Below are 14,163 nucleotides of genomic sequence, written 5' to 3' on the forward strand. Positions count from 1 at the left end.
GCATTCCTGAGCTCCCCCTCCCGCACAAGCACCTGGCTCTGCTCCTACAGCCACTCTGCACCTCTGAAGCTCCTCTGACAACAAACCTGATAGGGAGAGTACCCCAAACACACACAGGGTATGTAGGTAAATACACACCCTGAACATGTAACTAAACACACAGGGTGCAATAGACACAAACATGGACATTCTACATACATACACACACATGTACTACTGCACACACAAAGTATAATACACACACAGGGCATGGATGAAGACATGCATCCTGTGTACTCAGACATACACGATACACAGTGTTGCGCCTTTTATCTGAGGATCACAAAGTGCTTTAGTAAGAATAATTAACTCTGGAGAGGTGGGTTGGTTTCATTATCCCCATTGTACTGATGGGGACACCAACAGTCAAGTGATAGAACTTGCCCAAGGTCACAGAGCTGGTAACTGCACCCTAAAGGCCTGACTCCAAATCCCCTTCCTCCATAACACACACTCACAGTCCCTGTTTCTTCACCATTAGTGGAGTTCTGAGGCTTGGACATTGCAGGCAATTGACTTCCTACTCTCACTCTCTCAGGCATTGCTAGGCCACCCATGACTGATAGTCTAAGCTCTGAGTGCTGCTTGTGCCCAGGGCCCAATGGACTTATCTGGCCCAGGTTCCAAGGTAGTCATTTACTCGACTATATACAATATCTTAATAATGTGGCCACAGTCACCAGCTGCGAGAAGGTCCTGGCCCTGCATGTGACTAGTTCTATGCGCCAGGCAGGGACTCTAAGACAAAGCAAGGAATACAGCACTTCCCTGAAGCTAAAGGGGGTCCCAAACTGGCCCTGCTGCCCAGATGGTGCCAGGTCCCCTGAATGCTCTGAGGAAGGCTTGTCTGACTCGTGATTAGAGCAGGGGACTGGATATCAGGGATTCTGTCACTGTGGCTTTAGGTCAGTCCCTCTCCCGCTCTGTGCCTTAGCTTCCCCATCTGTACACTGGGAATAACGAGACTTTCTTGCCTCAGGAGGGTGCTGAGCAGCCAAATTCATTACCATCAGAGAAGCGCTTGGAGACATTTGGAGCTAGCAAAGGGCCATGCTTCCTTGCTGTAGTTCTCAGCCCTGCCCCATGCACTCAGCTTTCACCTTTTCTTTGGCCCCTGCCCTGTTCAAACTCAGCATCTCTGCATCTGTGACGCCTTTAGGGAAAGGCCGAGAAGACTGCTCCCTCACATACTTCTGTTCTACCCTCTCTCTGCAGAGATGCACTGGGTCACTAGTAGGTTGGTGTGTTTCAGCCCCGGGGTTCTCAGTCCATGGTGGGCGGAAGAAGCAGATCTCTCTCCTGCACCTCTTTGTCAAGTTCGAACAGACAATTTGGAGAACTGCCCCCTGCGAGAACTCCCGTTGACCTTGGATCTACACATGATGGGCTTGCAGGATTGCCCAGTACTGAACTCTCTGAACCTCTTAGGTTTGCAGAGCTGGCTTTGAAGCCTCCAAAGTTCTGGCTCACCAAGGTAATTTCTGGTATTTCCTGCTTCTACTCAGACTAGGGCTGCCCCAAAACAGCTCCTCACACAGGAGTTTTAACCTTTTGGCTCACCAAAAGAAATTAATAGGCAGCAGGTTTAAAACAAATAAAAGGAAGTTCTTCTTCACGCAGCGCACAGTCAACTTGTGGAACTCCTTACCTGAGGAGGTTGTGAAGGCTAGGACTATAACAATGTTTAAAAGGGGACTGGATAAATTCATGGTGGCTAAGTCCATAAATGGCTATTAGCCAGGATGGGTAAGAATGGTGTCCCTAGCCTCTCATCGTCAGAGGATGGAGATGGATGGCAGGAGAGAGATCACTTGATCATTGCCTGTTAGGTTCACTCCCTCTGGGGCACCTGGCATTGGCCACTGTCGGTAGACAGATACTGGGCTAGATGGACCTTTGGTCTGACCCAGTACGGCCTTTCTTATGTTCTTATGTTCTTATGTTCTTATGTTCTTCTAGGCCCAGCCCTCAAAAATCAGGCAGCATCTATGAGTTTGTGAAACTTTCCCAAACCTTGCAACAGATTCCCTTGAGGCAAGTGGGAAGCAAAGGGGGGCTTGTTCCTATGTCTTTAGCCAAAGTGTCCTCCATGTCATGCAGGGTGCTGCCTGCCTGGCCTCCTGCCACAGGTATTTGGGGCCATTGGCTTTAGTAGGAGTTACAGCTCTGAGGCTGGATTTGTCCCAGGAGTTGAAGATGGGAGGATTGTTAAATGAGGTCAAATGGGGAGAATGGAGCCTGTGGGCCTTCCCAGCTTGGGGCCTTCCCAGCTTGACTTCTCTGCAGGAGCTGGGACTTCACAGGCTGCCATCTGGCTGCTATAGGAGAATCACCTGGATTCCCCTGAGGAGACTAGTGTTTGATGTGAACAAGGTGTGGCACAAGAGAGCTGCAAGGTTGTACAGGAGAAAAGGGGGTGCCACCTGGTGGCCTAGAATGGATTAGCAGCAATGTCACCTGTCAAGGCCTCTGGTCACATCTCTAGTCCCCTGGCTGCAGGAAAGGCAAGGGTCAGAGATAGGATGGGAAGGTGAATGATTTGTAGTACAAATTGCGCCATGGTGGTCAGTGCAGGGGTCACACCATGCTGGATACTCCATTCTGCCAGAAGAGCTCCTCTGGCCATTCCCATATTGCAGGCTGAGGGAATGGGATGCTCCAGTGAGCTTCCAGGTCAGAGAATTGAGAGGGGGAGATGCTGGAATCAGCTTGTCAAGGAGGTTAATCCTGCCACAAAGCCACTCCTAATCCTGTTAAAGACAGGCCTGGATCCCCATTGCTGAAAACTACGAGCAGGCCCTGGCTAAATCACATCACCCTGCACCAGCCTACAGACATACAAACTCACACCTGCAGCCAAGCTGGAGGGGCTGTCCATTCATTCCCCATTCCCAAGACAGGCACCATCTCTCCATCCATGTCAAGTTTTCATCAGAGCCCTTTAATGAATTGTTTTAATTAGCCAGGGAGGCAAAGGAAAGCAATGTAAGGCACTTTCCCCTACCTTGCACCTCCCTAAGGACTGAGCATTTTTGCCCTTCTGCCAGCTCCTGGCAGCCTGGAAAAGGGGGCACCAGGCCTGGGAATTAAGGACTTTGATTTCTGTCCTATTTTGTTTTGAGAACTTCTGTAGCTAAAATATGCAAATTAGAGTCATCCTCAGGGACACACATGGATCCAGGTCTGACCTCAGTGGCCCAGCCTCATCTCTGCAAGGAGACAACCTTTGGGGTGCATAGAGACTTCTCTGGATCCAAACTCTGTGGCTCAGTCCAGTTTCCAGTGTAAACACTCGCTCAGGTGCTACCCTAAAGTTGGAGGCAATTACTAGGTGGGAGGGGGCTGCTCCGCTCCCCAGATGGGGATGATATCTCTGCTCCTAAGGTTCCCTTGGCAAGGCACACACTGGACACTGCTCTCTTTGGTGAGTGGAGAGGAGCAAGTTCTCTCTGTTGCTGTCATTTCCTTCCAACTACCAGAATCCTGCATCCTGGTTATTTTACTGTCTAATATCCATGAAGCCCTGGAGACAGATGCCCTTCTGCTTCTGCAAAGCAGGGACAGAATGGTTTCCCCCATCAATGTGCCTCAGCCCTGCCTGGGATGCAGAACTTAGGAGTGAGACGGGAGTACTGGCACCACAGCCATTTCAGTTCTTGGTCTCTCCCCAAGAGTATCAATGGCTTTTTTGATGTGGGCATTGGTTCCCTGAGAACTGAAATAAGACACACCAAAGTATTCTCATCCAGGGTGCCACTGCACAGCCATCAGATGGGTCTCTGGCAGCCTGGTCTGGATTCAGACTGGCAGCTGTGAAGGGAGAGGGTCCTTGAGTCATTACCAGTCAGAGGAAGAGACAGAGGACTCAGACTCCAGATAGCAGAAAGGTGAGTGACTCTAAGGACAGTCATATTTGGTAAAGGATCCATCATCCCATCTGCAGAGAAAAAGGCTTCCCCCCACAGCAGGCCCTGGCCCATCACCAAAGCTCATGCAGCAAACTGGGAAGCATCCCTGTCCCTGGTACAGACAGCCTGGGGGCTTGAAGTCCATCCCTATGAAAGCAAAATGCAATATGTGTTTATCCCCCGCTGGAGCTGCCACAAGGCCTGCTGGCAGCAACTCTGGAAAGTGGTGGCTCATGTGGGATAGAAAGAATCCACTGAGGCATCCAAGAATGGAATGTTTCACTTAACGGGGCAAAGACAGCACTGGCAGCACAGGACTGGGGAGTCAGAGAGATGAGGCAGCCATTTCAGGGTGGGATGTAAGGGTCGGGAGAGGCAGATATAGCTCCCGTCTTCCCCAGTGTGGAGCAGAAGGGGGCAGGAATGGCCTTCCCAACTGGGGTGGGGCAGCAGGGGAACCCAGGGGCAGAGATGGCTCCCAGGAAATAAAACTAACAGCCTTTGGAAACTAGGGCGTGGGACCAGGAGGGGAGGCCCCAAGCTGCTCTGCAAAGTCCTGCCCACACAGGGCTGGGTGGGATTCACCTCCCAGTGACACTTTGATTCAAGGGCCAACAGAAGCCATGGGACACAGGGCACATGGAGCTGGGGGGCTAGTTCAGCCCCCCAGTGCTACTTTGTGCAGTTCAGATCCTTCATCCCTACGTTTCCAGATGAGTCAATTGGCCTCTCCTTGATGCTGACAGGTCTCAGCATTGCAAAGTGACACAAAGCGAGCAGAGTCCAATACAGGAGGAGTGTAGAGGGTTGGGGGTCACTCATACACATACACTTCACTGCCCTGATACCCCATACTCCTCTGCAGCACCCCAGTTCCAGGACGTACCCAGGGGGGAATGAGTTTTAGTCCCCTGCAGTGAGCTCTTCCCAAGTGTCAAACCTGACAAAAACCCTCTAGTTGCTGCATCAGCCTGTTGTACCAAACCAGCCCCATCCTTCCGCTGCTGGTCAGCCCTGGCCTCATCAAGGAGCAGCAGGTTTATTGCTGTACCTTACCTCCTCCTTGCTGAGTCACACAGCTCCTTCCCTGACATATCCATCAATAACACAGGAGCACTTTCTTTTTGCAGAGGTGGATTAATAGGGATGTAAACAGAGAAACAATAACAGAGCTAGAGAAAGGAAAGAACCAGAGATATAATAATCCCCATCCCTACCACACACCCCCTTCCATCCCAGGCAGAATGATGGAGATGCAGCTACCTTTGAGGAAAAGCATGGCAGCCAGGGCACAGCACACTGCTCAATAGGAACTGATGCTCTAGCCAGGGGTAACAAGAGAAATCTTGGCTCTCTGGGAAAGTGCCTCATCTGAACATTAATGTCCAGGCAGTGAAGAGATGAGCTGGATCTCAGAGGGATCTGATAGATCCTCACTCCATTTTCCTACACCAGGAGGCAGAGGACTGTGCTGACCCTGCTAGAGTTTGAACCCTCAGTTCTAGAAAGTGCAAATGCTTTAAAGCTGGTGCTTAGACCATTAAACCATTCCCTCTGGCACAGACATCCTGAGACAGGGAAATATAAGGCATTGCCTTTCTCCAGCATCTACAGTAGAGGGATCTCAAAGCATTTCAGAACTCCCTACTAGGTGGGTGTTATCCCCACTTTACAAGTGGGGCACTGAAGAGGAGTGACTTCCCCAAGGCCATGCAGCAAGTCAGTGGCAGACCTGGGAATGGAACTCAGAAGTCTTGACTCCCTCTCCCATGCTCCTATTAAATATTTATATTCTGGTAGCATCCAAAGGCTCCAGTCGGGATTGTGGCCCCATGGTGCAGGGATTGCAAAAACACAGAGAAACTAATTAACCTGGTAAGGAATTGGACCTGGCTGGGTGAGTTACACAGATGGTGGATGGCTAGTTTCAAGTAGAGGGAAAGCAAAGAAGGGGACAAGGAACAGGGTCAGATAGTCACTTGGTTGGCCATGCCTTCTGGCTGGTTCTGCAGGCTTCACAGCAGATTGGTGTCCTGAAGAAGACAAGGCAGTGGCAGTGGGAATTTTCCTAAGCCATGAGGGCAGTATGGAGGTGTCTGAGGGAGAAGCTGCCTGATGGGCAGTGAAAGCTGGGAACTCTGGCAGAGCGAACACAGGGGTCGACATTGCGATCAGTACCTAAGCCACCAGGTGGGGCGGGGCTACATTATGAAGGTCCTCAAGGGTAAAGACAAGAAGCTTTTATTTGATATGTAGATGAAGTGGGAGCTAGTAGAGAGACTCAAGGGGCTGATGTGGTCTATGTGGACGAGCTGAGAAGATGATCTTGGCAGCACCATTGTAAATAGAAGTGAGAGGAGTAACAGTGCAGGAGTCAGGGCCGGCTAGAGAGAGGGTGCCAGTCTTACCTCAAGGCCCCCTTCTCCTCCCCCATAAATGAGACAGAAAGAGGTAAGGGAAGGAGTAGCCCCCTGTTCACGCAGCAGAGGAACAAACTCCCTCTCAGCTCAGGCCCATCTACCCCTCCCCATCCCCGATTTCTCTCTGGCAACTTGAGAAATATAAATTACATCAAGTTAATATGTTTGTTAATCTCCAAACCCCAACATTTCTCCTTCGCCTGGGCCGAGGGAAGCAGACAGTAACAGTGCAGGGCCCTGGAGCTGCCTGTCCTACCCTCACTCTCATAACACCAGCAGCCAGGGCACCAGCCTGACATTGGCAGGGTCAGGGCTGAGAAAGCCACAGCCAGGGCGGGGTGGGTCATGGTACATGCTGCAGAGGCCTGGCCCCAACTCTCTAGTTGCAGTTCAGAGTGGGAATCATCATGAGGCCAGGACATGCCTTGGGGCAAAGAGGCAGCTCTTAGGACACTGACCACCCAGAACCCCATTTCTCACCTGGAGGCCGCAGAATGAAGCAGGAAAATTCCTGCCTAGGAGTCCCTGCCTCCACCCCATGCACCTATGGGACTCATCACCAGCCTTCACTTTCTCCTGACAATGGCACTTGAACTACAGCTGGCCACTCAATGGGGACATCAGCCATTTGCCTTGCTCCCAGGGCCAGAGGACCCCAGTTCCACAGAGCCCCCACATGTGGCCAAGAGCTCCCTCTCCCTGCAACAAACACACAGCCACAGCCCCATCTCTAAGCCTTGAAATTAAGTTAAGAAAAGAAAAGGGTTTCTCTGGGAAGCCAATGAAACGCAACTGAGAACATAGTTCCCATGGTAACAGCAGGATCCAGAGGAAGAAAAGGGGAATGTAAATCGGATTATCAAGGGGACAAATGGGGAGGGATGAGCCACCTGCACCCAGCAGCCACACCAGCCCACTTGCACAATGGCCCACCTGCGCTGCAAACAAGTGGAATCCCACCACGGAGCTGCCCCCTGCCCATCCCTGGTGCCTGCCAGCCAAAGCTCAGAGTCCTTTACACACATCAATTCATTTAGCCCTACATCTCCCACTGAGGCAAATATCACTGTACCCACTGTACATAGGGGAAACTGAGGCACAGAGAAGGGACTGGACTTGTCCAAGGTCACACAGGGAGACTTTGGCAGAGCCAGGAAAAGAACCCTGGGAGTCCTGACTTCCAGTCCAATACTTAAGATATAAAACTATCCTTCCTCTCTTTGACTGGAGTGATTTCTATTTAATTGGGGCAACATATAATCCTTGCTGCCTGGCATTATTAATTATAATCCAGAGGGAGGTTTGAAAACATCTTGAACTTAAAAAATCCCAGGGAAGTAACAAAACATTAGAGCCAGAATTCATACACTCCCACCCAAGTGACCAGCATCCAAACCTCACTGTATTAGAACCAGGACTCTCACACTGCAGACCAAATGCAACCCAGTGTAAGCAAGCAGAGCTCCCCTCAAAGCCAATAGGAGATGGACGCATTTACACAATAGATGAATTTGGGAACCCCAGTTATTAGGAAAAGACAGGTAATAGTAATGAGGGGATTCGCTTATTAGAAATATAAACAGTAGTTGGGTTTGTGATGACTGGGAGAACAGCATGGTGAATTGCTTGCCAAGTACAAAGGTTGTGGAACTCTTGAGACATTTAAATAGATTTATATGCAGTGCTGGGGAGGAGCTGGTAGTTATGGTACATGTAGGTACCAATGTCAGAGGGAAAGGTAGGAGAGAGGTCCTGGAGACCAAATTTAGGCTTCTAGGAAAGAGATTAAAGTCCAGGACCTCCATGGTAGCATTTTCTGAAATGCTTCCAGTTTCATGCACAGGGCCAGTTAGAAAGGCAGAACTGCAGGGTCTCAATTCATAGATGAGATGATGGTGTTTGGAGGAGGGTTTTAGGTTTATTAGAAACTGGGGAACCTTTTGGGAAAGGAGGATCCTATACAGGAAGGATGGGCTCCACCTAAACCGAAATGGAGCCAGATTGCTGGCATGTAAAATGAAAAAGGCCATAAAAAGAGTTTTTAAACTGAGGGCTGGGGGAAAGCCAAAGGTGTGCAGGAGCACAGACATCCTTTAGGGGAGGACTTATTAAAGGGGATACTCTATATCCTAGTAAAGAGGACAGGACAGAAGTTGATAAAGTACAGGCAGGAACTGAAGAGAAAAAGTCAAAAGGAAAAAAAGTCCCATTCAATTACATCATATGAAGGCAGACAACTAAATACTGACAAACTTTATGAGTGCTTGTATACAAATGCAAGAAGTCTAAAGGGTGAACTTGAGTGCCTGGCATTAAATAAGCATATTGATATAATAGGCATCACAAAAACTTGATGGAACGATGATAATTAATGGGACACTATAATACCAGGGTACAAAATATACGGGAATGATAGAATAGGTCGTGCTGGTGGAGTGGCATTATATGTGAAAGCATTGAGTCAAATATAGTAAAAACTTTAAATGAAGCAATCTGTACCATAGAATTTCATGCTTGAATAATAAGAGTATAGCAGTAAGAATATACTACTGACCACGCGATCAGGATGGTGATTGTGATTGTGAAATGCTCGGGGAGATTAGAGAGGCTACAAAAACAGAAAACCCAATAATAATGGAAAATGTTAACTATCCCCATATTGATTGGGTACATGTCACCTCAGGATAGGATGTTTCATAGATCAGAGTCCTGGCACCCACAAGGGGAGAGGCAAGTCTTGATTTAGTCCTAGGCGGAGCACAGGATGTGGACCAAGAAGTGAATACAGCCGAACCACTCAGTAATAGCGTCCATAATATAAATTAAATTTAATATCCTTGTGGGGGGAAATACCAAAGAAGCCCACGGCAGTAGCGTTTAACTTCAAAAGGGGAACTACACAGAAACGAGGAAGCTAGTTAAACGGAAATTAAAAGGAACAGTCACAAAAGTAAAATGCCTGCAAGCTGCATGGAAACTTTTTAAAAACACCATAATAGAGGCTCAAACTAGATGCATATCCCAAATAAAAAAAACAGTAAGAGGATAATAGAAACACCTCTATGGCTAAACAGCAGAGTGTGACGGGTTGGATCACAGAAACCCCCTTGGGAGCTGCCACCCAATGTGCAAAGACTACCCCTGCTTCTGTTTTCCCTGCCAGCTCAGGATTCCAGCACCCTGTCTTGCTGAGCCAGACACTCCAGTCTGCTCTAACAAAGACTCAGGGTCTGAATTACTAGTCCCAAAGCTGCAAGTTTACCCGAAACCAGCTCACAGGAGTGTGCTTGTCTTTAGCACTCAGATGCCCAACTCCCAATGGGGTCTAAACCCAGATCAATCCGTTTTACCCTGCATAAAGTTTATGCAGAGTAAACTCATAAATTGTTCGCCCTCTATAACACTGATAGAGAGATATGCACAGTTGTTTGCTCCCCCAGGTATTAATACATACTCTGAGTAAATTACTAAATAAAAAGTGATTTTATTAAATACAGACAGTAGGATTTAAGTGGTTCAAAGTAGTAACAGACAGAACAAAGTAAGTCACAAGCAAAATAAAATAAAATGCGCAAATCTATGCCTAATCAAACTAAATACAGATAATCTCACCCTCAGAGATGCTTCAGTAAGTTTTTCTCAGACTGGACACCTTCCAGGCCTGGGCACAATTCTTTCCCCTGGTACAGCTTTTGTTCCAGCTTAGGTGTTATCTAGGGGATTCTCCATGATGGCTCCTCTCCCTCTCTGTTCTCTTCCACCCCTTTATATATCTTTTGCATAAGGCGGGAACCCTTTGTCTCTCTCAGTTTCCACCCCCCCTCACTGGAAAAGCACCAGGTTAAAGATGGATTCCAGTTCAGGTGACATGATCACATGTCACTGCAAGACTTCATTACTCACTTGCCAGCACACACATATACAGGGAGACTCACAGGTAAACAGCCATCTGCAGACAATGGGAGTCATCAAGATTCCAAACCATCATTAATGGCCCACACTTTACATAATTACAATAGGCCCTCAGAGTTACATTTTATATTTCTAGTTTTAGATACAAGAGTGGTACATTTATACAAATCAGATGATCATACTCAGTAGATTATAAGCTTTGTAATGATACCTTACAAGAGACCTTTTGCATGAAGCATATCCCAGTTACGTTACATTCACTTATTGTCAAATTTTTCTAAAACTATCCCAGTTACATTATATTGACTTATTATCAAGTTTTTATAAAACCATATAGACTGCACAACGTCACACCCTCCTCCTGAACTTACTGCCAGAGACTTGGACACTGACCATGGCGGAGGCAGTATACCTAAAATTCGTTTTTGGGCTCCCCTACTGGGCAGACACTCCTGTGTCCCCCAAAAGGGAAAGAGACCCTGACCCAGCTGTAGGCTCACAGCTACCAGCTATGAGGGACCTTTCGCTGGCCAGCAAAATCCCCCCCCTTTCACTCAGGTTGGGTTTGCTTCCAGCTAGAGTCCTTGGGGTTTGTTCCCACCGCAGCAGTCACCAGGACCCCAACTTCCAGCTCCAGGATACATGTCTCTGTGCACCTCTTCCACTCCATTACAGCCAGGTCATGCTTCTGGGTCTTACTTGCTTTGTCTCTTAAGTCCAGGCTGGTGGGCAGCCTTTTCTTTTTCCAGGTCAGCCTTTTTCCAGGCAAATTGTACATCAATTTCCATTTGTTTTCCCTTGAGACCATCACTTGATGAGCTGGGATACCACAGAGAACACCCTCCTGCCAGAACAGGCACCCCTCCCCTCCTGTCTTGCTAGGTTAGACACTCCAGTCAGCTTCAGCACAGACAGAGGTTGGGCCACACCCATCTGCAGTTCACTGAAACTGAGATGCTCTCAGCTCAGGGGCTTCTTAGTTAACAGAGACATCCCCAGCGCCCATTGTTCAGTCTTTCTGGGCAATTTGCAACTTGTGTAGTTTTAGCTTCTTTTGATCTTCATTCTTACTTATTTTGCTTCCTTTTCTGTCCCTACTTCCCTTTCCCGAAATAAGCAAACAGAAAATAACAAACCAGTAACCACTTTGTCTGTTCTCCAGCCACCACACTTAAAACTCACTTAAAATCACTACCAGTATCTCAAAGCAATCAGCTGTGCACAGATCCTGCTCGACTACGCCACTGTGACGGGTTGGATCACAGAAACCCCCTTGGGAGCTGCCACCCAATGTGCAAAGACTACCCCTGCTTCTGTTTTCCCTGCCAGCTCAGGATTCCAGCACCCTGTCTCGCTGAGCCAGACACTCCAGTCTGCTCTAACAAAGACTCAGGGTCTGAATCACTTGTCCCAAAGCTGCAAGTTTACCTGAAAACCAGCTCACAGGAGTGTGCTTGTCTTTAGCACTCAGATGCCCAACTCCCAATGGGGTCTAAACCCAGATCAATCCGTTTTACCCTGCATAAAGCTTATGCAGGGCAAACTCATAAATTGTTCGCCCTCTATAACACTGATAGAGAGATATGCACAGTTGTTTGCTCCCCCAGGTATTAATACATACTCTGAGTAAATTACTAAATAAAAAGTGATTTTATTAAATACAGACAGTAAGATTTAAGTGGTTCAAAGTAGTAACAGACAGAACAAAGTAAGTCACAAGCAAAATAAAATAAAATGCGCAAATCTATGCCTAATCAAACTAAATACAGATAATCTCACCCTCAGAGATGCTTCAGTAAGTTTTTCTCAGACTGGACACCTTCCAGGCCTGGGCACAATTCTTTCCCCTGGTACAGCTTTTGTTCCAGCTTACGTGTTATCTAGGGGATTCTCCATGATGGCTCCTCTCCCTCTCTGTTCTCTTCCACCCCTTTATATATCTTTTGCATAAGGCGGGAACCCTTTGTCTCTCTCAGTTTCCACCCCCCCTCACTGGAAAAGCACCAGGTTAAAGATGGATTCCAGTTCAGGTGACATGATCACATGTCACTGCAAGACTTCATTACTCACTTGCCAGCACACACATATACAGGGAGACTCACAGGTAAACAGCCATCTGCAGACAATGGGAGTCATCAAGATTCCAAACCATCATTAATGGCCCACACTTTACATAATTACAATAGGCCCTCAGAGTTACATTTTATATTTCTAGTTTTAGATACAAGAGTGGTACATTTATACAAATCAGATGATCATACTCAGTAGATTATAAGCTTTGTAATGATACCTTACAAGAGACCTTTTGCATGAAGCATATCCCAGTTACGTTACATTCACTTATTGTCAAATTTTTCTAAAACTATCCCAGTTACATTATATTGACTTATTATCAAGTTTTTATAAAACCATATAGACTGCACAACGTCACACAGAGTAAATAAAGCAGTTTGAGACAAAAATACATCCTTTAAAAATTGGAAGTCAAATCCTACTGAGAAAAATGGAAAGGAACATAACCTCTGGCAAATGTAAAGAATAAGTAGGCAGGCCAAAAATTAATTTGAAGAGAAACTAGCAAAAGACACAAAAACTAACAGCAAAAATACTTTAAGTACATCAGAAGCAGAAAGCCTGCCAAACAATCAGTGGGACCACTGGACGATTGAAGTACTAAAGGAGCACTCAAGAAAGATAAGGCTGTTGCAGAGAAGCTAAATGAATTCTTTGCACGGTCTTCACTGAAGAGAATGTGAGGGAGATTCCCACACCTAAGCCATTCTTTTTAGGTGACAAATCTGAGGAACTGTCTCGGATTAAGGTGTCAACAGAGGAGGATGTGGAACAAATTGATAAATTAAACAGTAATAACTCACCAGGACAAAATAGTATTCACCCAAAAGTTCTGAAATAACTCAAATATGAAATTGCAGAACTAACAACAGTGATATGTAAACTATTGCTTTTATCAACTTCTGTATCAGATGATTTGAGAATAGCTAATCTGAGGTGGATTTTTTTAAAAAGGTTCCAGAGGTGATCTTGGCAATTACAGGCCAGTAAGCCTAACTTCAGTACCAGGTAAACTGGGTGAAACTATAGTAAACAACAGAATTATCGGACACCTAGATGAACACAATATATTGGGAAAGAATCCAGATGGCTTTTGTAAAGAGAAATCATGCCTCACCAATCTATTAGAATCCTTTGAGGGTCTCAACAAACACATGGACAAGGGATATCCAGTCGATACAGTGTACTTGGACTTTCAGAAAGCCTTTGACTAGGTCCCTCACCAAAGGCTCTTAAGCAAAGTGAGCAGACTTGGGATAAGAGGGAAAGTCCTCTCATGGATCAGTAATTGGTTACAAGACAGGAAACAAAGCATATGAATAAACCGTCAGTTTTCACAATGGAGAGAGGTAAATAGCGGGTTCCCCAGAGATGTGTACTGGGACCTGTGCTGTTCAGCACATTCATAAATAATCTATAAAAAGGAGTAAACAGTGAGGTGGCAAAGTTTGCAGACGGTACAAATTACTCAAGATAGTTAAGTCCAAAGCTGACTGCAAAGAGTTACAATTACAAAGGGATCTCACAAAACTGGGTGACTAGGCAATAAAATGGCAGATGAAATTTAATGTTGATAAATGCAAAGTAATGTAAATTGGAAAACATTATCCCAACTATACACACAAAATTATGGGGTCTAAGTTGGCTGTTACCATTCAAGAAAGAGATCTTAGAGTAATTCTTAGAGTAAGAATTAGCTAAGTTCATGGAGGATAGGTCCATCGATGGCAATTAGCCTTTGGTCAGGGACACAACTCCATGCTCTGGGTGTCCCTAAGCCTCTGACTGCCAGAAGCTGGGCCTGAATGACA

Source organism: Emys orbicularis, chromosome 15 (assembly GCF_028017835.1).
Source record: "Emys orbicularis isolate rEmyOrb1 chromosome 15, rEmyOrb1.hap1, whole genome shotgun sequence".
NCBI lineage: Eukaryota > Metazoa > Chordata > Testudines > Emydidae > Emys > Emys orbicularis.